The sequence below is a fragment of the Mandrillus leucophaeus genome, unplaced genomic scaffold, assembly GCF_000951045.1.
Source record: "Mandrillus leucophaeus isolate KB7577 unplaced genomic scaffold, Mleu.le_1.0 Scaffold38, whole genome shotgun sequence".
NCBI lineage: Eukaryota > Metazoa > Chordata > Mammalia > Primates > Cercopithecidae > Mandrillus > Mandrillus leucophaeus.
Window position 1 is genome coordinate 7,334,973 of NW_012104031.1, and position 26,827 is coordinate 7,361,799.

The following is a 26,827-nucleotide window of genomic DNA, read 5'->3' on the forward strand; positions in this document are numbered from 1 at the left end:
AAAAAAACAAAAAGTGGCCCACAAAACATTCTCCTTTCCTTTTAAAGGTTTTATGAGGCATTATTATCATTAGCCAGTCTTTTACTATTAAATGGCCAGTTGAAACAAACAGTTTTGATTAAGACTGATCTGCAGGTATTAGGGATAATATTTATTCAGCCTTCTGAGCTTTCTGGGGAGACTTGATGAACTTGCTACCTCCCAGCAGCCTTCTTGTCCGCTACTTGGATGACACCATGACAGCTGTCTATCTTGCATCACGAACAGCCAAAGGATGCAGAGGAAGATAGTCAGAGGACTGCTGAACATGCCTGACTTGGCAGGAACCTTATCAACAAATGGCAGCATCACCAGATTTCAAGAACTTAGGGCCATTTTTCAACTTCTTACCAGAATGGCCATCAATCTTTTCCTTCAGCTCAGCAAACTTGCACGCAAGGCGAGCTGTGTGACAATCCAGTACAGGGGCGCTACCAGCAGGGATTTGGCCTGGATAGTTCTGGATAATCACCTGAGCAGTAAGCCAGCTGCTTCCATTGGTGGGTCATTTTTGCTGTCATCAACAACATTGCCACAACGAACATCTTTGACAGACATAGTCTTGATATTGAAGCCGACACTGTCCCCAGGAAGAGCTCCACTCAAAGCTTCATGGTGCATTTCAACAGACTTTATTTCAGTTGTAACATGGACTAGAGCAAAGGGAACACCATGCTGGGTTTGAGAACACCAGCTTCCACTCAGCCCAAAGGCACATTACCAATACCACCAATTTTGTAGACATCCTGGAAAGGCAGATGCAACTTGTCAGTTGAAGGCATTGGTTTGAATGGATGCAATGCAGAGCTTCTAGCAGTGTGGTTCCACTGCATTGCCATCTTTATAGGTGACTTTCCACCCATTGAACCAAGGCATGTGAGCACTTGGCTCCAGCATGTTTCCGTTCCAACCAGAAATTGGCACAAATGCTACTATGGCAGGTTTGTAACCAATTACTGTAAGTGCTAACTTCCTTAACAATTTCCTTGTATTTCTTCTGGCTGTAGAGTGGCTCGGTGGAATCCATGTTACTAACACCAACAATTAGTTCTTTCACACTCAGTGTGGAAGCCAGAAGGACATGCTCACGGCTCTGCCCATTCTTGGAGATTATAGCTTCAGATTCATCTACGTGACATATATGTGAGCAGCAACAATCAGGACTGCACAGCCAGCCTGAGATGTGGTTGTAATCATGTTTTTGATAAAGTCTCTATGTCCTGGGGCATCAGTGATAGTCATATCTGATGGTCTCCAATTTCCAGAGGGGAATATCAATGGTGATATCACACTCAGGCTCAGCTTTCAGTTTATTCAAGACCCAGGAATACTTGAAGGAACCCTTTCCCATCTCAGCAGCCTCCTTCTCAAAATTTTCAGTGGTTCTTTTGTCAATGACACTACATTTATAGATCAGATGGCTGGTAGTGGTGGACTTCCCTGAACCTGGGGTCCAAGACAACCATGTGTACACAAATTTTATTCCTTTTCCATTGTGGCTTTTAGGGGTGGTTTTTACAATACCTGTGTTCTGGTGACAAACCTATTGCAAAAAAAAAGCTATTTTTGTTTTGTTTTGAATTCAGTTCTGTATTAGAAGCCTCAAGAATGTCCATTTTGAAACTACTAAATATGCTTTTATACCTCAACTGAACATGTGACTATGAGCAAGTAAGTCATGAAACCTCTTTGATAACAAGTCCCTGGACTGTGACCTAAGTTTTTCACCTTTGCTCCCTCCCCGCCACCCCCAGGCACCTTGGATGACACAAGAAGGCTAGAGGTGGGCTGGAGTTGCTTTTCTGCCTATGTGAGATAAAGCTCTGGTGAAATATTTTTCACTGGGCAATGGGCCTTTGTTATTCATCTGGAGAACACATTGGTCATACTTCAAAATGGTATTTTTCACCTCTTCCTGCCAAAAATAAGAAGTGAGCTTTCTTGGCTTTTCAAACCTGCTGGGTTTCCGTGAAAGTATTGAGAATGCAGCCCTAAGGCATCTTTCCCTCTGAAGGAACTCTACACTTAACCCTCATCCATTCATCAACATTGCTATTTAACTGTATCTGCAGGTTTATAGTTCCAGCACCTTCTGTGCCAGATCAACTGAACTCAGGTCTGTTTTTGTGAACTTGTCCATCTTTCCTGATTTCTGAAAGTTGGTTTGCCCTGCAACCTCAAGAAAATTATGTTTCCCCCAATTTATTCAGTTATTTTTTCTTATAAGTCCCCAAGTGACAACTTCAAAGCTCCTTACATGTTGGAGCTGAAACTTGAAGTATCATTTTTTTAAATGAAAATTTACATTAACTATATTTGCCACTTGTCTCTTATTAGATTATGAGTTATATTCTTTTGTTGTTGTTGGTTGACAGTTGTTCAAGTCTACTATATACTTGCTGATTTGCTATGTGCTTTTTCTATCAGTTATTGAGAGAGGGGTATTAAAACGAGTTATATTCTTAACAGGTACCTTATTAGAGGCAAAAGTGGCTAATATTCCTGGTAGAATTTTTAATGTACTTCTAATTTTGTTCTTTAGCAACTATGACACATATACCTTACAGTAAAGTTCCTTGTATCACTATAGACATTATTTGTAGTACATTTTCAAGAACTCTACAAGAGTTAGGGGCAAGGATCAAATCTAAGCTATTCAGATTGATATAAACAGGTTTCTGTCAGACATTGACAGGTTCAGACATCATATTTCAGTCTAGACATTTCCAGCACACAGTTATATGAACTTTAATTCAGGAGATATAAAAGTATCATCAATCTACCCAACGAAAGTGCTGTTACGAATATGATTTATGCTTACATAGAAACACTTTATTTTAATTTTTTTTGAGACAGAGTTCCACTCTCTCACCTACGTTGTAGTGCCTTGGTGTGATCTCAGCTCACTGTAACCTCTGCCTCTCAGGTTCAAGCAATTTTTATGACTCAGCCTCCCAAGTAGCTGGGATTACAGGCATGCACCACCATGCCCAACTAATTTTTGTATTTTTAGTAGAGACAAGGTTTTGTTATGTTGGCCAGGCTGGTCTCAAACTCCTGGTCTAAAGTGATCCACTGCCTCAGCCTCCCAAAGTGCTGGGATTCTAGGTGTAAGCCACTGTGCCTGGCCATAGCAACACTTATAGTGAGAGCTGTGGGAAGCTGAAAATTTCTAGCAGGCCTTTGGGTTGTTCAGTTCCACCATCTTTTCCAACTCATCAATTGAAAGTATAAAGTAGAAAAAGAAGTATCCAGATGTCCTTTCCTTCTTTGTATTTTTCCATGTCAGAAGAGAAGTTGAAAATCAGAGATGAGGAATCCCAGAAGCATATATTGGATATTCTTTGTATTGCTCTGACACTGATAAGAACTTATGCATTGCCTCAAGTTCCTCAGAAGACATATCAAATGGTATGGCAGAAGCATTTCTGGGATGGGTGTGGTGTAATGACCTCTGTGAACCGTCTCCCCAGTGAAACAACTATAACTGGTGAAAATTATTAAAAAAAAATAGTCACTGGAAACTCTCCTAAGAACATAGAGGAAATGGAGAAATATTTATTCAAGAAAATCTATAGTACTAAATCTGAGTAAGAACTATGGAAGTCTCTTATATTAAGGACATGCCTCATCCCCAGCTCAATGTGATTTAAGCCCTATTCTCAATGGGTTCAACCAAGAAAAGGAGGCTCGCTTTACTCTCATCTTCCACACTAAGATAGCAGTTTTTACCTGGAAGGGACAGTTGAGTAAAGGAGGAAGAGAAGAATGAACCATGAGACATATAGAAAATGAAAAGCAAAATGACAACCATAAGTCAAACCATATTAATAACATTAGATGCAAATGTTTTTAACAATCTAACCAAAGATAGGAATTGTTAGATTGTGCAAAAATCAAGATTCGACTACACACCGTCTATTGGCAGCACATTTTAGATTCAAAGGTAAAAATAGGTTGAAAGTTAAAGAATGAAAAATTTTGTATCACGCAAATAGCAATCCTAAGAGAGCTGGAGTGACTATACTAATATTATGAAAAAAAGAATTTTTTTTTTTTTTTTGAGACAGTCTTGTTCTTGTCGCCCAGGCTGGAGTGCAGTGGCACGATCTTGGCTCACTGCAGCCTCTGACTCCTGGGTTTAAGCGATTCTCCTGCCTCAGCTTCCCAAGTCACTGGGATTACAGGTGCCTGCCACCACGCCCAGCTAATTTTTGCATTTTTAGTAGAGATGGGGTTTTGCCATGTTGGTCAGGCTGGTCTCAAACTCCTGATCTCGTGATCTGCCCACCTCAGCTTCCCCAAGTGCTGGAATTACAGGCGTGAGTCACCGCACCTGGCCCAAACAAAAGAATTTTAAAAAAGACAAAGTTACTAAAGAAGGATGTTTTATCATTAAGATGATTAATTCATCAAGAAGATAATAATTATAGACATATATGTATTTAACAACAGAACCCCAAAATGCATTAAGCAAAGACTAGTAAAATTAAAGGCATGAAATGGGCAATCCAACAATAGTAATTGGAGGCTTTCATAGTCCACTTTCGATGATGGATAGAGTGACTATTTAGAAGACCAACGAGAATGCAGAACCCTTTAAACCAATTAAAACAAATGGACATCTACAGAACACTTAAATTTGCTGAATATACATTGTCAAGCATACATGGAGCATTCTCCGGAATAGTAAACATACTGGGCTAAGAAATATGTGTCAGGAAATTTAACACTGTTGAAATCATAGGAAGTATGTTCTTCTAACAAAATAGAATTAAGGTAGAACAATAAAAGGAACTTCAGGAAACTCACAAATATGTGGATATTAAACAGGGTGCTCCTAAATAATCAATGAGTAAAAGAAGACATTACCAGGGAAATTAGAAAGCACTTTGAGATGAAAAAAATGAAAACACAACATGCTAAAATTTGTGGCATACAGCTAAAACAATGCTTAGAGTAAAATTTAGTTGTGTAAATGCCTGTATTTAAAAAAGAAGAAAAACTTTAAATCAATTACCTAAACTTTCACCTTGAGAAACCAGAAAAAAAGGTCAAACTAAATCCAAATCAAACAGAACAAAGAAAATAATAAAGATTATAGTAGACATAAATAGAGAAAAAAATACAGAAAATGAACAAAACCAAAAGATTTTTTTAAAAAATCAACAAAATTGACAAACATTTAGCTATTAGGATCATGCTAATAACAGAGAAGACTCAAATTGCTAAATCAGGAATGAATAGTTGACATTACTAATGCCTTTACAGAAATAAGTATGACTATAAGGAAATACTATGAAGAACTGTATGCCAGTAAATCTATGATACAATTACCATGTTCCTAAAAAGTTACATTCAAAACTGACTCACTAAGAAATTGAAAATCTAAACAGACTTATAATAAGCAAGGAAACTTAATTAGGAATTTTAAAATGTCTACAAACAACATTTCCATTTCAGGTAGCTTCACTGGCGATTTTTATCAAACATTTAAAAATTAGTACCAATCCTTTACAAACTCTTCTGAATATGGAAAAGGAAGAAACACTTATGACCTTATTCTATGCAGTCAGTATTGCCCTGATACCATAATCAGACAAGGCAACTCAGGTATACTGTACCAGTATTTTTTGTGATTATTGACACAAAAATCTCTTCTGAAATATTTACAAACTGAATCGAGCAACACATACCAAAAAAAAAAAAAAAAAAAAAAAATTCACACCATGCCCAAATGGAATTTATCTCAGGTTGAATTAACACATGAAAATTAAGTAATGTAACATGCCCTATTACTAGAATAAAGGACAGAAATCATGATAATGTCAATAGGTAATTTTTAAAAACAAAATCCTATGTACTTCTATTGCTCTAGCCAGAGTAAGAAGGCTAGCGGTAGTAGTAAAAGACTCAACTGGAAAGGAAGAAATAAATTACCTCTACTTAAGCAACATGGACCTTGTACGTAGCAAATCTTAAGGACTCCACTAAAAAACTATTAGAACTAGTAAACAATTTCAACAAGGTTGCAGGATACAAGACCAATAGATGAAAATCAACTGTGTTTCTACACACTGGCAAGGAACAATCTGAAAATAACATTAAGAAAACAATTTCATCTACAACAGCATCAAAAAGAATAAAATATTTAGAAATATGTTTAAAGAAATGTAAAATATATATTCAGAAAACTGTATAACATCATTGGAAGAAATTATAAGTTCTAAAGGAATAGAAAAATATTCCACATTTATAGATTAGAGGACTTAATATGTTAACATGACAATATTACCCCCCATGATGGTCTACAGATTTAACACAATCTCTATAAAAATCTCAGCTTTTTTTTTTTTTGCCTAAGTGTAAAAACTAATTCTGAAATTTAAGTAAAATTTCAAGGGACCCAGAATATCCAAAATAATGTTGGAAAAAGAATAAAGTTATAGGAATCACATTCATGATTTCAAAACACTCTACAAAGTTAAAATAATCAAGTCAGCATGGTACTGGCCTAATGATAGATATATCAATCAATGGAACAAAATTTTGAATCCAGAAATAAATCCTTATCTATATGGTCAACTGATTTTAAACAAGAATGTCAAATTATTTAGTGGAGAGATTTTTTTTCAGTTAATTGTGCTAGAACTACTGAAAATCCACATGCAAAAGAATGAAGATGAACCCATTTTATTACACCATACACAGCATTAACTGAAATTAATCACAGACCTACATTATAGCTAAAACTATAAACATTTTATAAAGTAAATCTTCATGACTTTTAGTTAGGTAATGACTTCTTAGATATAACACTGTAAGTGCAACAACCAAAGGGGAAAAAACCCAGGTAAATTGGTTTTTGTCAAACTAAAAACTTTTGCACCACAAAAAATATTAAAAGAAAGTGAGAAAAAATGTAAATTACTTATCTAATAAGAGATTTGTATCTAGAATATATTTAGAATTCTTACAACTCAACAATAAAAAGACAAATACGCAAAAGTACACAAAGGATACGAATAGGTATTTCTGTAAAGAAGATACACAAATTGGCAAAAAACATCTGAAAAGATGTTCAACAACGTTGGTCATTAGGGAATGCAAGTCAAAAACCACAATGAAATGCCACTCCTTACCCACCAGGATAGTTATAATTACATAGGTAGACAATAACTAGTGTTAGAGAGAATGTGAAGAAATGGGAACACTTATATATTGTTGGTGGGGATGTAAAATTGTGCAACTGCTTTGCAAAATTTTTTGATAGTTCTGTAAAATGTTAAACATAGAGTTACCATGACACTCAGCAACTTCACTTCCAGGTATAAAACCAAGAGAATTAAAAAACATACACATTTATATAAAATCTTGTGTATAAATATCTATAGTATTATTATTTGTAATTGTCAAAAAGTGGTAACAATGCAAATGCTTATCAATTTATGCATGGATAGATAAAATGTGATATATCCATAAAATGAAATACTATTTGCCACAAAAAGGAATGAAATACTGACTTAAGCTACAACATTTATGAACCTTGAAGACATGCTAAGTAAAAAAAAGACTATCACTAAACTTCACAATTTATGATTCCATTATATAAAGTGTCTGGAATAGTCAAACCTCTAGAAACAGGAACTCATTAACTAAGGATGGAGGATAGAATAAGAGTGATTGCTAATGGGTATGCAGTTTCATTTGGGGGTGATAAAAGATGTTCTAAAATTAGATTATGGTAATGGTTCCACAACTCTGTGCATATACTAAGAAAACATTAAATTGTACATTTTCAATGGGTAAATTGTATGGCCTTTGAATTACATCTCAATAAAGATTTTTAAAAGATGGCATTGCAATATTTCAACTAATTTGACTTGGAACAATTTCTAGTAGATTGCTGGACCAAATTACAACAAATACTGAAAAGTTATGCCTGAATGGAGGAAGCAGCATTGGAAAGTTCATATTTGGTTCATGGCTCTGAAAATAAAATTCTGCTTTCAAATTTATTACAAGTTAACATCTGTCTCTGCCTATAAATGTCAATGAAAAGTTGTGGTCAGTTTTAAAATCAAATTTACTCACTGGTCTTCCTCCAAAAGTGGCTAGCCTGTCAGTGGCCAAAAATCACCCTGCGTTTAGTTTCATGAAAGGGCAGAGAAAAGTCATGACAAATTCAAAGAGTTCTTTGCTCCCAGAGTTAATGTCACTTCATACGTTATTCCAAAGAATGGCAAGCTTGCAATGCATCTTTAATGACAACTGTTCACGTGAAAGAAAAGAGAAAATATGTCAATTATGTAAATAATATAATTCCCAAATGAGTTGCTTCTATTTGAGTCCTTTTTGTTTTTCAATAGAATGCTCAATTCAGAATATCATAGTATTAGCCAAATGCAGTTAGGGTCCAAACAAGTTCATTGCTCTTCTATTATAGATTTCAGTTTTTATATATTATAATTTGTATTCTTCAAGAAAAAAGAACTATTATCCGAACATAATTTTGTTTTTGAAGTGAATTTGAAGAGTCATTAATTGGACTTTAAGATAAATCAATTTGAAAGGACTATATGGGATATAGAAATACATCTTGGAAAGTGATTAATGACATGGAGGGAAATGATAAATAGCATGTTTCCTTGGAAATGGATTGTAAACTGGATGTCTGAATGATATTGTGCAGCAGCACTTCACAGCCTTGCCACCTAAGACTCAATTTTTCTACTATTAGAAATACAGCTGTTATACGTCTTCTGCATCTGCAAGAAAAAAAAGGAATGTTCACTTTCTTCTTGGTTATTTATATCTACTTTTTTTTTAAGTCAATGCCTTTATTGCCCTTTATTTGGCAAGATATTCCAGTGACCAACAGATAGGTTGAATAGATAAGAAAGATGGAAATATTGTACCTGAAAGTAGTAGGTAAATGAAGGAAGACAGCAACCAAAACTATGCTTCTGTTCCTAAATGCTGTGAGTTAGTTCTTATTACTTCTTATAGATTCATATAAAATAGCTCTTCCCCATTTGACGATTGTCAGCAAACCTAGGTTTAAAGTCAAATAAGAGGATTCAGAAATTCATAAGTAGATATAAATGTAGAAAGAATCAAGGTCGGGGTCATCTTCCTTCCCCAATAATACTAAATTTATGTATTTGGATTTACATTGGTCAAGGAAAGGTAAACTCAGAATAATAATTTTTTATTTACTTATATGTTAGATGGACTTTCCCAAATCAACTAAATTTGCTATTGAATTTTCTGTATTTGTTATCTCTCAAAAATAACCATGTAAAACTAAAATAAAACAAAAAGTAGATACAATATTTTCCTTTTTTGTATTTGTTTTTGCATAATTCAACAGGCTGGCATGTATTTGAGAGGGAAGCAAACAACAGAGGAAACTTTATGGCAGTAAGAAGGCACTAAATCAGGTATTTTCTAGGTTGATAGATCAACTTTTTTTTTTTTAATCAGAGCCAACAAGATTCATATATTCAATGAACAAGAACTTTGGCCAACAAGTGTGCTATTCATTCTTTGTATAAACTGACTATGAAAGTGCCACGGGTATCAGTTTGAGATTACAAATAAATTTGAGTGGACAAATCCACAAATACAGAATGAAGTACAAAGTAAAAAACACATTACACATTTAGAAGGTTACACATCAGGAAATAGTTTCTTTTGCTACCTTCACTTCCATTAAAATGCATTATATAAAGCTTTATTTATGGAGAAAGGGACATTTAATTATTTTTCTAAAAACAACACGTGAATGCTCATGAATAGGGCAATCTACAGAATCAATGTGATAATTTCTGAAATAATTATAGAAAAATCTTTCTGATATATGCCTCTTCCCCAATTAAATTTGTTGACTGTAAAGGCAAGGTGATGCAAACTAATAACTATGATGTTGGACTTTTGAAATTCTGTACTATTTCTAAAATGTCATTTACCAAAAAAAAAAAAGAAAAAGACAAGAAAAACTGCCAGTATTGTACTCCTGTAGTGGCTGAAAGAGCTTTGGAGTCAGACCCACTAAAGTTTAAAACTGATCCCTCAGGCACTAGATTCTTTAACCTTGAAGGTGTTAGTGTAACCACATTGAATCTGGATGCTTCATCTCTAAAACTGGGATAATAATACTGTCTGCTTCATATGCTGGTTGTAAGAATGAAACTTTTTGAAAACTTACCTTGATCATTTCAATTATTACTAAATTGTTTTTCAAAAGCATTCAATCAAGTATAAATAAAAATACTTATTAACTTTGTATTATTTCTACAGCCATATCCAGTAATCTCAAAAAATGTGGAATTCAACATATATTGAAAGAACATTATTTAACTTTAAAGATAGAAATATTATAGCAATTAACTTTATTAGAGTGTGAATATTATATGTTTATTCAATAATTGACTTATAACTAGAGATACTTTTAAAATTGGGTATACATAGATTGTAACGTAAGACACATCACACAAACTTCTTGCATTTAGGAACAGTAGATAGATAGCACTACAGCACTATGCTCGGGGGCCAATTTAAAAGGCAAAATTGCCAATAAAAAGCATTAAAATGTGAAAAAGGTGTCACTAAGTAGACCAAGAAAAGGACACTTGTATACAGTATGATGGCTGAAACATAAAGACAGAGCATCACCTCGTTTCCCCTCAGCTGAGAATGTATATGTCAGGTCATTCAGTTTTTTGCGACCCTGCATTTGTCCACACATGACCATGAAAATGCCCTGTCATTTTGAGAGTACAAATACATTTTAGCAAGTGGACAAATTCATAAATATAGACTCTGCAAATAACGAAGATCAGCTGTAGATAGTCCGCCTCAGAATGGAGCTCAAAAATAACCATATAAAACTAAAATAATAATCTCCCATACTGTTATTTTGAGTATATAATATTGTAGAACTTTTTATTAGATTTATTGAACTTTTATTTTCATAGGAATGACTTTGTATTTCTAATTGAAAAATGAAGCTGGTTTTTTTCTTTGTGTCTTATTTTGTCAAAATATAATACTTTATTCTTTTAGAAGATAGTTTTGTAGGTTTGACAAACACATACAGTACAGTCATGAGAATGCCATCAAAATCAAAATATAAAATAATTCCCACACATCAAAAATCTCCCCATAGTCTTTAGTCATCCTCTCCTCCAAGTTGTCTCTGGCAACTGATTTATGTCCCTATAATTTTTCCTGTGCCAGAATATCATATAAATTGAATCATACAGTATAAACTCTTTGAATCTGCCTTCTTTCACTTAGCGTGATGCACTTGAGATTTATTCATATTGTTATGTGTATTAGCAAATTTTTAATTCTTTTTTGCTAAGTAGTATTTCATGATATGAATAGGCACATTTTATTTATCCATTCTTTACACAAAGAAAATTTTGTTTTCAGTTTTTGGTGATAATAGTTAATGCTGTTATGAGCATTAATGTGCAGAATGTGTGAATATGTTTTTATTTCTCTAGCATAAATAGGAGTAGGATTGTCAGATCCTATAATAAGTGTATGTTAATTTTATCAGAAACTGACAAACAGTTTTCTAAGGTGGGTGTACCATTTTGTATTCCCATCAGCAATGTAAAAAATCTAAACATCTTTGCCAGCACCTGGTATTGCCAGTTTTTGTTTGTTTGTTAATATTGCTGTTCTAATAGATGAGTTATGGTATCTCATTGTGGGTTCAATTTGCACTTCTCTAATACCTATTGAGATTGATTATGTTTTCATAGGCTTATTTTCCATTGATATATCTTTTTTATGAACTGTCTATACAAATCATTGTCCTATTTTTAAACTGAAATGTTGTTTTCTTATTATTGAGTTTAGAGTTATTTATATATTCTGACTACAAGTCCATTATCAAATATATGAATTGCAAGTATTTTCTACCAGTCTATGGCTTATCTTTTTGTTCTCTTAATAGGGTCTTTTGAAGAACAGTTTTGCATTTTGACAAAGTCCAACTTACCACTTTTTCCTTAATGGCTTGTGCTTTTAGTGTGGTATCTAACAAAGTTTTGCCTAACTGAAGGTCTCAAATATTTTTCCTATTTTTTTTCTAGCCAGTTTATGGTTTTTGATTTTCATTTTAGAGCTATGATCCTTTTGAATTGATACTTGTGTATGGTAGAAGGTATGGAATGAAGTCCATTGTTGTTTACATGTAAATATCTAGTTGGTAAAGACTGTCCTTTCTTCATTGACTTGCCTTTGCACCATTGTTGATAATCAATTTATCATATATGTGTAGGTCTATTTCTGGACTATATTTCATTGATCTATAGATATTTCAGTACTATACTGTTTTTATCACAGCTTTATAATCAAACTTGAAATTAGGTAGTTTGAGTCCTCCAACTTTTACTTTTTCAAAATTGTTTTGGCTATTCTTGTTTCTTTGCCTTTTCATATAAATATTTGAATTAACACACTGATATTTACAAAACAAAAACCCTTTTGGCAATTTGATTGAATTTACATTGAATCTGTAGATAACCATGGGAAGAATTGGTATGTTATGGATATTGCATCTTCTGATCCATGCACGTAATACAGGCATACCTTGGAGATATTGCAGGTTCAGTTCCAGACCACTACAATAAAGTGAATATTGCAATGAAATAATTTACATAAATCTTTTGATTTCCCTGTGCATATAAAAGTTATGTTTGTACTATACTGTAGCCTGTTAAGTTTGTAATAGTATTATGCCTAAAACAATATATGTGCCTTAATTTAAAAATATTTTATTGTAAAAAAAATACTAAATCATCTGAGTCTTTAGCTACTCTTAATCTTTTTGCTGGTAGAGGGCCTTGCCTTGGTGTTGATGGCTGCTAACTGATGAAAATGGTAGTTGCTGAAAGTAGAAATGCCTGTGGCAATTTAAAAAAATAAGACAACAATGAAGTGTGCTGCATCAGTTGACTATTCCTTCCCCCAGATTTTTCTGTAGCATGTGTTGCTGCTTGACAGCATTTTGCCCTCAGTAGAACTTCTTTCAAAATTGGAGTCAATCCTCTCAAACTCTGCTGCTGCTTTATCAACTCAGTATATGTAATATTCTATTTCTTTTGTTGACATTTTAACAATGTTCACAGTATCTTCTTCAGGAGTAGATTCTATCTCAAGAAACCACTTTCTTTGCTCATCCAGAAGAAGCAACTCCTCATCCATTCAAATTTTATCATGGTATTACAACAATTCAGTCACAATTTTAGGCTCCACTTCTAATTCTAGTTCTCTTTCTCTTTCCGCCACATCTGCAGTGACTTCCTCTACTGAAGTTTTGAGCCCCTCAAGGTCATCTATGAGACTTGGAATTGACTTCTTTCAAACTCCTATTAATGTTAATATTTTGACCTCCTCTCAGCTAATTCTCTTTTTAAAGAATGACTTGAAAATTATTCCCTTTTCTTCAATTTATGGAAGAGTTAGTATAGAATTGATAGTTCTTATTCTTTAGATATTTGGTGAAATTCACTGGTGAAATCATATGGGCCTGGAGTTTTTATATGGAGAAGTTTTAAAAGACAAACCTAATTACTTTAGAAGTTATAATTGTGGGTTTTATAGTTATGATTCCTATTTCATTCTTGATATTAGTATTTTGTGAGTTTTCTCCTCTTACATTTTCTGACAAATCTGCTAGTGGTTTATTTATGTTACTGATCTTTTCAAAGGAACAATTGTTTTAAATTTTCATTGCCCTTTATAAACAATGGAGAACATTATGTTTACCATGTCACTGAATTTTTGCTTTGAATTATTATATAATTATCAGAAATATTTAATTAGTACAATTATACATAATTATGCATAATTAATTTAATAATGCTATGATTATAATCTTAATTTTTTTTTTTTTAGTGTCTTTACGTGGCAACTTAGGTCATTGATTTTAGACCTTTCTTTATTTTTTGAGACAGAGTTTCACTCTTTTTTCCTAGGCTGGAGTGCAATGGCTTGATCTTGGCTCACTGCAGCTTCCACCCCCTAGGATCAAGTGACTCCCCTGCCTCAACCTCCTGAGTACCTGGGATTACAGGCATATGCCACCATGCCCCGCTAATTTTTTGTATTCTTAGTAGAGACAGGGTTTCACCATGTTGACCAGGTTGGTCTTGAACCCCTGTCCTCAGGTGATCTGCCTCCCTCGGCTTCTCAAAGTGTTGGGATTACAGGTGTGAGCCACCCACCTGACCAATTTTAAACCTTTCTTTTTTAATATAGGTGTTTAGTAGTATAAATTAAACACTAATTTAATTCCACAAATTCATTTAGTTTTTTTTTTTTTTTTGCATGCTTGTTTAACCCATTGGTTATTTAGAAGTGTGTTGTTTATTTTCCAAATATTTAGAGAATTTCTAGATATCTTTGTTATTAATGTCTAACTAAGCTTCACTCTGGTCAGATAATACATTTGTATGATTTATGTTCTTTAAAACTTGTGGGTCTGAATATAGTCTTGCCTGGTAAATGTTTTGTGGGCCCTGGAAATGAGTGTCCCTTATGATATTTTTGTGTGAAGTATTTTATAAATGTGGATCATATCAAGTTGATTGATGCTGCTGTTCAAATTTTCTGTGTCTTAACTGATTTTACATCTCTTTGTTCTACCAATTATTAAGAGGTAAGTTGAAATCTTTGACTATAATTGTTGATTACCTTATATTGTCTTAGTTCCATCATATATTCCATTTATGGATTTTCTTTATAAACATTAAAGTTATGCTGTTAAGTACATAAACATTTGAGATTATTTGTTTTGTCTTTTTCATGAATAGACTTCTTCATGGATATTTATTCCTAGTAATCTTATCTGCTTCATGAAATCATCTTTTTCTAATATTTATGTAGATACTCCAGATTTAAAAAAATAGTTTTAGTATGATATGTCTTTTTCCATTGATGTGTTTTTAATCTACATGTTAGTTCATTCTCATGCTACTATAAGAACTGCCCAATACTGGAATTTATAAAGAAAAGAGGTTTAATTGACTCAATTCTGCAGGGCTAGGGAGACTCAGGAAACTTACAATCATGGTGGAAGGGCAAACTCACATGTCCTTCCTCACATGATGGCAGAAAGGAGAAGAATGAGTGCCCAGCAATGGGGGAAGCCCCTTAATAAAACTGTCAGATCTTGTGAGAAATAACTCACTATCACTGACAACAGGATGGGGGAAACCACCTGTGTGATTCAATTACTCCACATGGTCCCTCCCATGACTCATGCGGATTATGGGAACCACAATTCAAGATGATATTTGGGTGATAACACAGCCAAACCATATTAATCTCTTTGTGTATTCATATTTTAAGTAGAATCCTGTAGGCAGCATATTGTTGAGTCTTACCTTTTTATACATCTGACAACCTCTGCCTTTTAATTGGGGTATTTAGATATTTTATATTTAATGTGATTATCTCTATGATTGTGTTTGAGTCTATAATTTGTTACTTTTTCTTATATGTCCCTTATTTCTTTGTTCCTTTGTGCCCACTTTGCCTTCTGCTGAGTTAGCTATTTTTTAAAGTTAATTTTTGTCTTCATAATTAACTTATTAGCTATAACATTTTGTTTGAGTTTTTAGCAGTTGTTTTAAAGTCTGTAGTGTACATCTTTAATTTATCACAGTCTAGCTTTATATAGTATTGTATTATATTATATCATATATAGCATAAGAACCTTACTGGTAGTAAGGTTATACTTTCTGAAAGTCAATATAGTTTTTAAATTTTAATTATAAATTATTTTGAATATAAAATTATAATTTTCTCACAATGATCATAATTAATCTTAAACTACATCGTATTAATATTTTAATGCCTCTAAGAAAGAAGAATAAAACAAGTTGAGCACTAAACTTTTATCAGCTTACTACATTGAGAGAACTTCCAAGCCATGGTACGGGGAAAGGAATCCAGACAGAGTCTGTAGTTTTCAGCTATAATGAATAATGCTGTTATAAACATTCATGTGGATGTCTTTTTGTGAACATATGTTTTCATTTCTCTTGGGTAGATACCTAGGAGTGAAATTGATGGGTTTTATGGTAGTTGTATGTTTAACTTTATAAGAAGCTCCCAAACTGTTTTCCAAATGGCTGCACCATTTTACATTTCCACCAGCAATGTCTAAGGGATCCATTTTCTCCACATCTTCATCAACATTTGTTAATGTCTGTTTTGTAGCTTATACTCATTCTGTTGTGTTTGAAAACATATTTCACTGTAGTTCAAATTTGCATTTTACTGATGATTAATAATGTTGAACATATTTTATGTCCTTGTTAATCACTCATACATCTTCTTTAGTAAAATGCTTGTTCATATACTTTACCCGTTTAAAAAAATTTATTTATTTTAGAGGTAGAGTTTCACTTTGAAGCCAAGGCTGGAAGCAGTGGCACAATTATAGTTTACTGAAACCTCAAGTTCTTGGGCTCAAGTGATCCTTCTGCCTCAGCTTTCCAAATTGCTGGGATTACAGTCATGAGCTATTGTTTTTCCTTTTTCATTTGAGACTATGGTCCATTACAAGTTAAATTTTTTAGTGGTGAAATTATACACACACATATATGTGTGTGTGTGTGTGTGTGTGTGTATATATATATAGATAGATAGAAGTAGCAAGCTAGTCTCAGATGATCCTAATTTTGTTGGTGACATCGAAAGCATCATAATCAGGAACCAGTTGACAGCTGAACATATACTTTCCATCAGGCTGATCAGGGTGTTGACCTTGGCCACATCAATGCCATACAGCTTCTTCACAGCTTGTTTGACCTGGTGCTCATTGGCTTTAACATCTACAGCAAACACAAGTGTGTTGTTGTCTTCTCTCTTCTTCATGGCTGACTCAGTGGTCAGGGGAACTTGATGTTGACATAGTAGCCAAGGTTGTTTTTCCTGGGGTCTTCCAAGGATATTTGGGCTGCCTTTGGAGGCACAATGTCTTGGGCCCCTGCAAATCTTCTTTCTTGTGTGGCTGTGGATGCCTTTCAGCACTATCCTCTTGGCCTTCAAAGTCTTTGCTTTGGCTTTGGGAGGGGTGGGAGCATCCTACTTCACCATCAGTGCATTCTTTTCCATCATGAGTTAATTTTTGTGTATGGTGTGAGGTATGGTCTATATTTCTGTTTTTACATATAGGTTACCAATTTTTCCAGCACTATTTGTTGAACAGAAAATCCTTTTTCCAATGAAATGCCTTTACACCTTTGTCAGAAAAATTATTTTTTAAAGTTATTTAAAATATAAGAATAACTTAGCTAAAATTTTTCTGTATCTTTTCTATTTCTTTGTATAGCTCTTCATTTCTTTGTGTAGCTACAGATTTCCATATGGTATTATTTTCTGAATGCTTAAATAATTTTTCTTAACATTTTTTAAGTGTTGGTAAAAAATTCTTTCAGATTTTGTGTGTCTGAAAAATAGTGTTTCTTTCACTTTATTTTTTCATAAATATTGCTGCATAGCATAGAAATCTAGACTGACAAATGTTTCTTTCAATACTTTAAAGATGTTGCTTAACTATCTTCTATTTTGATAAACGTGCTTCATTCATATCTGTGTTCCTCTCTTTAAGTAAGTCTTTTTTTTCTTCTTTTTATATTTTCCCTTTATCACTGGTTTAAGGCAAATTTGATTATGATGTGCCTTTGTGTAGTTTCTCTGATGATTCATTTACTTATGCTTCTTTGTGCTTCTTTGATCTGCAGGTTAGAATTTTACCAATTTTGGAAAATTTTTGGCTATTATTTCTTCAAATATTTTTAATGCTCCTGTCTGTCTCTCTTGCCTGATCTGCAAGTCTTCCAATTACATGTGTGTTAGGCTACATGAAGTTACCTCACATTTTACTGTTGCTCTATTTTTTTGTTGTTTAAATTCTTTTTTCTCTCTGTTTCATATTGGTTTGTTTTTATTTTTATTCATATTCACTAATCTTTTTATCTAAAGAGTATAATCCTTACTATTAATCCTTGCTATTAATCCTATATCATTAACTTTTTATTTCAACCTCTGTTTTTCACCTCTAGAAGATTGATGATGGCTTAAAAAAAGAACATTAGGGAAAAAACTACTGAAACCTAAATAAAGTCTTTAGTTAATAACATTATATTGATGTTAATTTCTTGCTATTAATAATGTACCATAATTATGTAAGAGGCTAGTGTAGAGAAGTTGGGTGAAGAGAATGCTCCTTATTTTCTTTGCAACTCATTCTGACCACAACAAAGGTCCATGGCTGCCAGGATGGGCTTTCTTATTCCAATAGCTTATCAACCTAGATTCGTAGATGAGAAATGAGTTAGTAATTTGTATAATAAATGCATTAATCATCTGTCTAAAAATCCTGTGTTCTTTCTGAATGTACTTTTTATTTCTTCTACCTTGAGCATAAGAATATCCATACAAAGTCCTTGTATTACTAATGCTATCATCTGTGTCATATTGTGGTCAGTTTTGATTGATTGCTATTTCTCCTCGTTATGAATTATATTTCTGCTTCTTTGAATGCCTAATCATGTTTTTTAAATGCTAAACATTGTGAATATAGCCTTATTGGATGCTAGATATGACTATATTAAAATTATATTTTCTTCCATAATTGAGGTAATATTCTCTGGGTACTCAACTCTGTATGTATTGCAAGGTTTTTACCACTCTGGCTGATGAGAATACCAACTATTATTAGTGCTGTAGGATCTATGGGAAGTGTTCTTCCTAATTCTTTCATGTGGTTCTTTACCTGACCTCATGTAGTTATCTCATATGTATGTTCATATCAATAATCAGCTGGAGACTTCAAGTGGAGAGAGCTCTGCAAACATCCAGGATTCTATTTTTGTGTGATTGTCTCCCCTCCAGTATTCTGCCCTAAATCTCCTGTTGCCTTAGTCTCCTGTACTTTCAACTCTGTCTCCTCAATGTAAGGAGACCACTGCGCTCCATCTGGGTTCCTCTTCCTGTGCCAGGGCTTGGAAACTTTCTCAATACAGTAAGCTTATGAAAGTTTAGGGTGCCACTTGTTTTATTCCTGTTTCTTAGAGACAATAAAAATATTCAGCTTGGGTGACAGAGCAAGATCCTGTCTCTAAAAAAGTAAAAATGTAAATAAGTAAAATGTTAATGAAATTTCTTTGAAGATTGATCATGGCCATTTGAGAAAAGTATGCTTTGACATACAAAATAACTTATAAATTTTTTAAACTATACCTACTTCAGTTATTGGCATTAAAATCCATTCCTGAGAAAAATTTCTGAAGAAAAATTATGTAAAAGGACATATTAATTAAGAATAGTTACATGCTGGGTGAAGCATATTTAAAAAGTCAAGAAAAAGCAGTTTGTCTGTGGAAAGGAAACAACTCTTCATATATATACATATGTCCTATTTAGTTGCCATTAACAGCAATTGGTGCCTTGCTGTGGTTGTCTCATCTGTTGAAATTCAACAAAAGTGTTATAATGGCTGTTGATAGTTTATAATGTCAATCCTTCTATAAAGAATTTAGTCAAAGAATGTTAAAACTTGGAAGGCATCTTAAAGATCATGTAGTAATTCAGCTTTCTTCTTTCACATATAAAGAAAGGCGAGAACTAATATGTGAATCAGTGTGTTTCATACCATGAAAAAACAAAACCTTTTACAGGCATATTTAGGACATAACTAAAGGCATCTGGCCTCAGGGTTCTGTGTTATTTTTTCCCCAAATAATCAAGAACTGGAGCATACAACTAAATGTATTTCATTTGTGGAGAACTGGTTCAGTAGACATAGGCTTAGATTACTCTAGAAGGTAACTTGTCATTTGTACCATGGTGTTCTTTTTACATCTGAGAGCAGTAGCTGTTCTATCAGTCATGGCTCTGGTATTTAAAAAATTCATCTTAAATGGTCGAAATAAAAAGGGTGGGGGCAAAAGCAGAAGAGAGAACACTGCACACTTACAAGTCTAGACAGTCGAAGCCTCTATCACTCAATAAATCCATCTATTCAATAGACTTTTCTTAGCAGTTCAATTACTGTATTGCAGAGTAATACTTTGAGATAAAGCCCAGAGAGACGGTTGATGAAGCAGGGTCACTAACATGATTATAAACCAGATTTTATTCTGAAGGAGTTTATAATTTGAAAAACGTAAGTAGGCATAGGGATTAGTAATTCCATGATCAGTAATGATTAGAAAGTGGTTATAATAGCTAGGACTCTTGTTTTCAAATAACAGAAAACCCATTTAAACAGCTTAAGGAGAAATAACTTACTCTAAAAAGACTGAATGATTTCGTGAAATGCTACAGTTGAAATGCATCCAAACCCTTGAAAACAAGGATACTTTGTCAAGCTCCTCTCCTCATCTTTACTCTCTATTTTTCTCTGAGTCTTCCTATTCCTCCCTTCACATATGCTTTGTTCTTTCTCTTCATACATTGACTCACTCTGCTTCTCAGGTTCTCAAACAAGACTCTGCTAAATTCCTTTCTGGAAAGGAATTGAATTGCTCTCATAGTCCCAATTCCAAATTCTGGGTAAAGGGATTCTGACTGTGCTTGAATGAGTTAACCACCATCATATGAATTAACTGTGGCCAGAGGAGGGGATGTGGCTTGCTCTGAGTTCGCCACGTGCGTGTGGTGCAGAGAGGCAGATCCCACATAAGGTGGTGAGGTGTCTGTGCCCCGATTTTTGACTATTAAACACTGGAGCTCAAAAATAGTTCTTTGGAACTTTTCAAAAATTAAACCAACTATTGAGAAGAATATCTCAAGAAGTTTTAATATCATTTTAAATAATATATTTGAGTAAATACATTTTAATGTTAAGTCTATATTTAACCAGTATTTGTTCATTAAATAAGAGTCAAGATTAGGAATAGTGGGTGAGGAATAAACAGGAGAGGTTCTTTTTTAGTATACGATGGGTTAGAGGAGAAGGGGCCTGGCTGGAGAGTAGAATGCCATGAGAAGTTCTTACAAATCAGCCCTTCCTTGCCTGTCTACTCAATGGATCTTTTTCCCCATTCTTAATGTGGCCTTTGGTAATTAACTTTACTGTTTTATCATGGCTTCATTTAAAAGGTTGAAGCCCTTTCAACTGGTAATACGGTCTATAATCCAGTTTAATAGAATTAACCCCATATTTCTTTCTTTTTCCCTTTTCTTCTTTCTTTCTTTCTTTCTTTCTTTCTTTCTTTCTTTCTTTCTTTCTTTCTTTCTTTCTTTCTTTCTTTCATTCCTTCTTTCTATCTTCCTTCTTTCCTTCTTTTCCAGGATTCCAGACTAAATTGATATTTAAAATATTTATCCTAAATCTGATATCCAATAAGGATAGCAAATTAAAAATGAAAGAGAAAAAAATAAATTTTGGTTATTTCTTCTTTACATGGGCTTCAGTTTACTTTACAGCATCTTCAAATTCAACCAAAAGTGATCAACAAAGTAATGCCTTCTATGTTAGTCCATTCCTGGGTTGGTATAAAGAAATACTTGAGGCTGGGTAATTTATAAAGAAAAGAGGTTTAATAGACTCATGATTCTGCAGGTTGTGCAGGAAGCATGGCACCAGCATCTACTCAGCTTCTGTAAAGGCCTCAGGGAGCTTTCACTCATGGCAGAAAGCAAAGTGGAAACAGGCATGTTACATGGCTAAGTCAGGAGGAAGAGGGAAAGAGTGGGAGGGAACGTGTCACACACTTTTACTCAATCAGATCTCATGAGCTCATTCACTATCAGGAGGACAGCACCGAGGGAATGGAACTAAACCATGAGAAATCCACCTCCATGATACAATAATCACCTGCCATCAGGCCCCACCTCCAACACTGAGGATTACATTTCAATATGAGATTTAAAGATGACATATATCCAAGCTATATCACCTTCCTATTCAGAATATCATATGTAATAGAGGAAGATTTTGCTTCTTCCTCTATTACTAAGCCTGGTGTTTGCTAAGCCTGGTGTTTGCTTTGATAATTACTCTTGATCACATTAAGTTTCTAATCAAACAATTGGGAAAGATTAGAAATATAATTCTGGATGTTTTGTAACATCATAAAATCTTTATCTTTACAACTGAAAATAAAGAAACATGGAATAAATGGAGAATTGCGTATAAGTGACATGCAAATTGCTATTCTTTCTGCCTTAACTTAAATTAGACTTATTCTTTGTCATCTCCTGTTTCTTTGAGATCTGTTTATTGATATTCTTTTCTCTCTCCTCCTGACTCACAAGGCAATTTCCATTGTTGTTTTGCAAATTAAATCAGATTTCTCTTTTGAAGTACAAGTCTCCCCCTTTTATGATCCTCTTTAATATTTTTCTTTCCAGAGAGAAGCTCTCTGTATTTCTTACAAATTCTAGTAATTAGGTTGCAGCCTTTACCTCCATTTCATCTTTTGCCTGTAGTTTCACTAAGGGTGCTTCTAACATCTTGATTTTACAATTCCTTGGTTCCCTTTATTTCAAACAATCTACTCCAACCATCAACCATATTTTTCTTCATGTTTCAAGTGACTCAGCTTAAATATATCAAATTATAAATTTATCTTCTTCAATGACAAATTCCTGTCTTATCATTAACTGCTATTGGTAGAAATTTCATAGGGAACAGCTTTGTATATTTTCTTGAGCATAGTTTTTCAAGAGGATTTGCCTAAAGGTGTTGCAGAGTCTTAAGGTATGTATTTTTTACTCTCATTAGATATTTCAGATTATTCTCTAAAGTAGTACCAATTCATCTTCTAATATTGTCAGACCTATTAATATTTATTTCTTGGATGGCTGTAAATATTATGTTATTGTAGTTTTAATCTTTCCACATTTATATGGGTCATTTATTCTGTGATTCCATGTTTATGTTTTTGTTTGTCAAGTTTCTTTTTTTCTTAGAGATTTGTAAGCTTTTAAAATGCCTGTATCATAAATACTAATCTTTTAGCCATTAAATATTTTGTCAATATTATCTCTAGGTGGCTAAGACTGTGTTTATATGTGTTTTGTCATAATGGAGTCACATTTATTAATCTTTTCTTTGGTGATTTGTCTCTTTGAAGTGTTGGTTAAGAAATGTTTTTCTACACCATGTCATAAAAGTAGTCTCCTATGGTTGTAAATGCTTTAAGGTTTTATTTTCGTATTTAGCTCTTTAAGCAACTTAGAATTAATTTTTGTGAAATGGAAATATAATTGTACTTTTCATATGATATGAATTTCTCATTTTCATTTCTTTTACTAGTGATCTGCAAGGCTATCACTATAATGTTCGAAGTTGCTACATAGTATATCTTCTTTATTTGATTCCATTGATCTATTTATCTAGACCAGTGGCAATACCACTACCAATCTTATTCTTCTTGTTTATAAGTGTTTGGCATAGTCTGGATTTAATTTTGAATTTTATAATTTAAGATCAGTTGTTTGGGATTGAATTTTTATAAATTTGAGAAGAATTGATATTGTTAAGATAGTCTATCCTTTTGCGATACGATATACCTATTTATTCAGGTCTTGTTTTGTAATGTTAATAAAGTCCATTTATTCATTCATCAAATATTTTTCTGAGGCCCTCTTATGCCAATATTATCCTAAGAGTTTGGAATCACTGAGGAAATGAAGCCTACATTCTAACCAGAAGAAAGAATATATATAATATATAAATAGTTTACATCACATGTAAAACAATGTAGGTGCTAAGGGAAAATGAAAAACTAAAGTAGAACAGGAATTCAGGAGTCATGAGAAAGGGCAGTTTCAATTTAAACAGGGTGGTTAGAATAGATCCAACTGAGAAAGGACATGTGAGCAAACACCTGCAGGAGTTGAAGGAAGAATATTCCAGTCATAGTCAATAGACCTGACATATATATACATACACATATACATTTGTGTGTATATACATATATATACACACATATAATACACACATATATAATATACACATATATAATATATGTATATACACATATACATATATGCATATATAAATATATACATACACATTATATATTTGTGTGTATATACACGTGTATGTGTATACATATATATCATATTAATATATATATCCTGTGATGGGATCCTGCCTGAAGTACCCCAGAATAGCTAGGAGATTTGGTGAAGAGTGGGTGAGAAAGGAAGTGAGCTAGAGAAGTAATAGGGACCATATCATCTAAGGTTCTATGAACTCTTGAGGAATTCTGCATTTATCTTTTGGAGACTGAAGAGCTTACCAAGGTTTGGAGCAGAGAAATGTTACAATTTATCTGGCTGATATATTAAGAATGGACTAAAGTGAGCCATTATCACACCACTGCACTCCACCTTGGGCAACAGAATGAGGCCCTATCTCATAAAAAAGCAATGGACTGAAGGAAGGAGGAGTTAGGCAGCAAAACCAGTGAGAGGTCTATTTGAGGAATCTGTCTGAGAGACGATGATGTATCGAACCAGGAAGATGGCAGAAGGGATGGTTGGATTCTGGATATATTTTGAAGGCAAAATCATCAGGATTTCCTGACAGAAAGGATGTAGGTTACAAGTAAGAGAAAGGAGTCAAGAGGATACCAAGCCTTTGTCCCAAATGAAGGAGTTGCTATTTATTGAGATGTGGGAAGCTTGAGGTGAGATCAGAAGTTAATTTTAGACTTACTGATTTTTAGATGAATATTAGACATCCCTGTGGGTGTATTTAGTAGAAAGGAAGATAGGCAAATGTGGAATTTAAGGGAGAGGCCTGGTCTGGAGACATGAATTGTGAGACTGTCAGCACATAGACAGTAGTTAAGTCGTGAGATGGTTATACTGAATGACACAGAGAAAGTGTGTATGCAGAAAAGAAAAAGTCCGAAGACCATGGAGGAGAAAGAGAACTAGCAATAGATACCAAGAAAGAACACAAAAACAGACTGATGAATAAAATTTATTAAGAAAGAGTGATCATGTGCATTGGATGTTTCATTAGGTCAATTAAGATGAGTACTAAAATATGACCATTGGATCTCATTTGGATATTGGTCAAGTTGAAAAGAGAAGCTTTGGTAGATTGGTGGTTGTAAAAGTCTGTTTGGAATGTGTTTAAAAGAGAACTGTAGGAGAGAAATGGAGTTTAGCAAATCTGTGAGTTTTGTTGCAAAAGGGAAAAGTAAAATGACTCTGTAGCTAAAAAAGAAAGTCAGGCCAAGAGGTTTTATTGTAATAAAGAAATAAGGGCATGTGTCTATCTTATATGTGTTAATGGAAATAATGAAGAGAAAGAAATTTGATGTAGGAGAAAAAGGAAATTACTGGAATTATGTTCTTGAAGAGAACATAGGGGTCTAGTGAAACACAGAAATGATTATCAAAGATTACCATTATCTTTGATAATGATCAGGGAAAATGCCTGTGATTACAGATTCTAGTAAGTGGGTAGATATGTTGGTAGGTTTCTGCCATACCAAAGGTAGTACCTTGGCTAGAGTAGATTAATATGGCTTCAAGTATGTCATAAGCATGCAGTGATTGGACAAATGTGCTTTTTTTCTATCATAGGAAAGAGGACCAGAAATAGTTTGCATCCCCATGGAATAGGCAGCAATCTATGTTCACAGTTTTTCTCTTATTTTCTGTCCTGATATAGTCTGAATAGATTGGGATGACCTGGACATCTCACAGAATGCCATATTGATCCATCAAATCAATGACATCATGCTAATCTAGCAAGATGAGTAAGAGGTTGGTATGCTGGAGGTCTTGGTAAGTTACACGTGCTCCAGAAAGTAGAAAACAAACCTCATGAAGATCCTGGGACTCATCACAACAGTAGGTTTTTAGGGCTTCAGTAGTCAGAGTGTGCCATTACCTCCTTCTAATGTAAAAGACAAAATGTTATGCCTTGCACTGCCTGCCACAAGAAAAGGGAAGCATACTACCTGGTAGGCCTCTTGTGGCACAGGAAACAACACATTTCCCAAGTAGGACTATTGATCTGGTCCTGGTAACACGAGCAAGGAGAATTGGGTTACACCACCAAGTAAACCTCTGAGAGTTACTGAGAGGGTAGCTGGAGAAAAGGGGGAAATTAAATGGATAACAGAGGAAAAAGACAAAGGGATCAGTTGTGTCCCTGCACTGACTACTCTTTAGTGACTCTACCTTACAGTGATACTTATCCTATCTATTTATGAGCATGCTTGAAAACTCTGTAAGGTGCTATACATTTATAAGATTGACCATTGGGTTTACACTGGCATTTTTATTGGTAAATCAGTCGCAGATTGAAACAATTTCCCATTAGGTCATACTATCCTGGATGTTTAAAACTGCATATGCCTGGAAGCTAAAAGTAACTGGTAACTGACAAAATTCCTTAGATGAAAATTATAAAATGTAGGTTTTACAGAAATCCTCCCATAGGAAGCAACAGTTGACAGAAATGTCAGCTAAGTATTCAACTAATTCCTCTGAGATCAAATAACAACTCTCCAATCAACTGTTCAAATCTAGAATTGAATATATTTCCCCTTGTAAGCAGCTCTCTTCCTTTGGGTAGCCTCTGCTTAAGGGAGATACTGTGCCATTTTGTGTTGCAAGAAAAAAGAAAATACCACCTCATAGTCATTACCTAACTGGGACCCTGAAACTATTATAAAGTAGCTGCTCCCAGTGTACTCCCCAGTGCCCCTAATACTGCTTAGTAGAAAGATTGGCTGGAGAGTATTTGTGGAACACAGGGAGGATCACCTGATGA

General features: G+C 34.0%; 2 pseudogenes; both read right to left on the reverse strand.

Annotated features, from left to right (window-relative positions):
* Nucleotides 1–331: 331 nt before the first annotated feature.
* LOC105547157 lies at nucleotides 332–1,477 on the reverse strand (annotated as a pseudogene).
* Nucleotides 1,478–16,732: 15,255 nt separating this feature from the next.
* The window catches only part of LOC105547158, a 145,648-nt pseudogene continuing 135,553 nt past the window's right edge, over nucleotides 16,733–26,827 (reverse strand).